Source organism: Carlito syrichta, unplaced genomic scaffold, assembly GCF_000164805.1.
Source record: "Carlito syrichta isolate Samal-C Ts95f unplaced genomic scaffold, Tarsius_syrichta-2.0.1 Scaffold314271, whole genome shotgun sequence".
Taxonomy (NCBI): domain Eukaryota; kingdom Metazoa; phylum Chordata; class Mammalia; order Primates; family Tarsiidae; genus Carlito; species Carlito syrichta.
The window spans coordinates 37,723-41,167 of NW_007258367.1; positions in this window are offsets into that span (position 1 = coordinate 37,723).

Sequence of the window (3,445 nt, forward strand, 5' to 3'; positions counted from 1 at the left end):
ATCTGGGTTGGTCCCATGTTTTACAGAATTAATTTATTTAACATACTCTTTTATAGAACAAATGCTTCTTAAAGCAAAAGAGAAGTTAGCCTTCACCTGAAGATAAAGAATGAGAAAAATAAGACTTGAAGAGCTTAAAAGTCTTTCTGAAACCCACAGAGCTCAAAGGGGGAAGAAGCGTGAAAGCAGATTGTTTCATTCCAGTCCAGGGCTTTTAAAACTATTATTTAATTAGCCTCTGAGCAAAGTATCACAAAATTGGATTCAATTAAGTGTAAATTAATATGCTTTTACTGATTAAGAATCATCTGATCTGTGAAAGAAAAGGCTTTCAAATGACTTATCCCCTCAAAAACAAAAACAAAATAAACACACAAAGAAGAAAAGTCTTTCATTATTCAATTTGCATTTTCTATAGGAGGCATCTATGAATAAGTCAGCACCGCCCTCTGCTGGATGATTTGTGTTTATTGTGCAATAGTTGTGTCCAAAATAATTTACATATAATTTTTTATTTTTTTCTTAATTTCAATGAAGGATGCATGAAAACCAGCGTATTCCAGCTGTCTGGATATTCCCCATGCTTATTAAACCCATCAGATAAACTTTCCTAAGAAGCCTTGATTTCCTAGGTTTGAGAATTATGTTTAAAAAAATGAAATGCAACATGTTAACAAAGAAGAGAAAGACAGAGACAGAGAGATAGACAGATAAAGAATGAAATGAGGAAAAGAGAGATTGGAAGAGAACTAATTCTCTTGAGAGTAAATGGGGGTCAATTTTCTACCTTGGCAATCTCAAAAATAAATTCAAGTAAATGTTTTCTTTGTGACATCAACAGCTGCAGTTCTTATAATGTGTATGCCAATTCTAGCTCATGGGATAAACTTTTTATCTTCTTGAAAAAAAATTTAAGCTGTGATCTTGTTTGACTACAATGATCTGGTCTCCTGCTGCTCAAAGCAGATTAAATGGTGGTTGGTGGGAGTCAGCCAGCAAACTGTTGTACCCAGCATAACAACAGCATTAAAAATAACTGAATTATAGCTTGAATTTTGGCTTATAGAGTAAGAAAAAATAAACAGTAATAAATGGATACTACTACATGAGTAGCTCATACATAGAAAAAATGAAGAAAGAATAGCTAGTATATATTAAATTATATGCCATAAATTACTAGTACAGGGACACCTAGATGCAGTTTTAATAAGACAAATGCAAGTGCAGAGTGAGCCATCACTTTGCATTTATTATTCCCAAACCAGACTGTTCAGCCCCCAAAACAGCCTCCAATCCTGGAAAGAATGTTGGCTCAGGTGTAGACATATCTGAATTCAAATTCCATATCTGAATTCAAATTCCATATCTGAATTCAAATTCAATATCTGAATTCAAATTCAATGTCTGAATTCAAAGTCCATTTATGTGTGACTTTGAGAAAAGCCTTACTTTCATTATCTTTAAGGTAACAATAATTGTATATAACAGATAAAGTCTGAGGGAGAGTAAATAAAATAATGCATATAAATACCTAACACCGTATCTGGCATATATTAGATTCTCTATATTTTTTTTTCTCTGAACTGGGCGCAGTGGCTCACACCTGTAATCCTAGCACTTTTGGGAGTACGTTGGGATCACTTGAGTCCAGGAATTAAAGACCAGCCTGGGCAACATAGCAAGATCCAATATCTACAATAAATAAATAAAATAATTTATTTCTCTTTGCCTTTCCCTCCAAACTCCTATTCACATGGCTACTAGACAACTCCAAGTGACACACACAAGCAATCATTTCCAAGCAACATGTACAAAACTCTCTTTCTCTACATCCTCTTTTCTAATTGTGCCATTTGTCACATAGTTGCCCAAGCCATAAACTTGAGCATCACCTTAGCTTCCATTCTCCCGCTCACCTCCACTTATGCTTGCAAAACTGCTTCTCTGCCTTCAAGACTCAGTTCAGGTATCACCTCTCCTGGGAAGAGTCAGGACTTCTTTTTTTGTTTTAATTGGGGTACAATTCAGAGTTAGGTATACAAACATTGGTTATGCAGATACCCTTGTTGATGAGGTATGATTCTCCCTCCCCTAGCAGTTTCTCTCAACTGCCAATCCCACTCCTCCCCGCCACAGTTTCCTATTACTGCCAGTTGCTTTCTTATAGCATTATGATTGTTCAAGGTCCATTTATGAGTGAGAACATATGGAACTCTGTTCTTTGTTTCTGTGATAAATCACTGAGTATGATTGACTCCAAATCCATCCAAGTTGTTGCAAAGTCCATATATTTGTCCTTCTTTATGGTTGCATAATATTCCATCGTGTATATGTACCACATTTTTTATCCAGGCCAGTTTCGATGGGCAACACGGTTGGTTCCATGTTTTTGCTATTGTGAATAGAGCTGCAACAAACATACGTGTGCAGGTATCTTTTTTGTAGAATGATTTGAGTTCCTCCGGGTATATTCCCAATAGGGGACTTGCTGGGTCATATGGAAGGTCAATTTCTAGTTCTTTCAAGAATCGCCACATTGTCTTCCAAAGAGGCATTCCCACCAGCAGTGTAGAAGCATTCCATTTTCTCCACATCCTCACCACCATCTGTTGTTGTTTGTTTCATTAATGATGGCCATTCTTACTGGGGTTAGGTGGTATCATAATGTGGTTTTGATTTGCATTTTTCTGATGATGAGTGAGAGTGAGGTCTTTTTCATGTGTCTGTTGACTGCCTGTATATCTTCTTTTGAGAAGTGTCTATTCATGTCTTTTGCCCACTTTTTAAAGGGGCTGTTTGTTTTTTTTCCTTTCGGTGCATTTGAGTTCCTTCTGGATCCTAGATGTTAGGACTTTGTCGGATAAACCAGTTGGCAAATACGTTTTCCCATTCTGTGGGCTGTCTCCCTGCTCTCTTTGTTTTTTTTGCTTTGCAGAAACTTGTTAATTTGATGAAGTCCCACTTGTCTATTTTATTTTTAAAGTATTGGCCTTTGGGGTTCTGAATAAGACTTGGTTCCCAGTTCCAATTTTCATAAGGGTATCTCCTGTGTTTTCTAAGATTCTTATAGTTTGAGGTTTTAATTCAGGTCTTTGATCCATTTAGAATTAATTTTTGTGTATGGTGATAGGCAGGAGTCCTGTTTCAATCTTCTGCATGTGGTCAGCCAGTTTTCCCAGCACCATTTATTGAATAGTTCTCCTCTCCCCAGTGGTTGTTGTTGGAGGCTTTGTCAAAGATGAGTTGGTTGAGGAATTGAGAATCTTTGCTTCCAGAATCTCTATCCTGTTCCATTGGTCTGTGTGCCTTTTCTTGTACCAATACCAGGTTGTTTTGATTACTGTAGCCTTATAGTAAAGTTTGAAGTCTGGAAGTGTGCCACCTCCTGCTTTGTTTCTTTTGCTAAGGATGGTTTTGGCTATTCGTGGTCGTTTATGTTTCCATA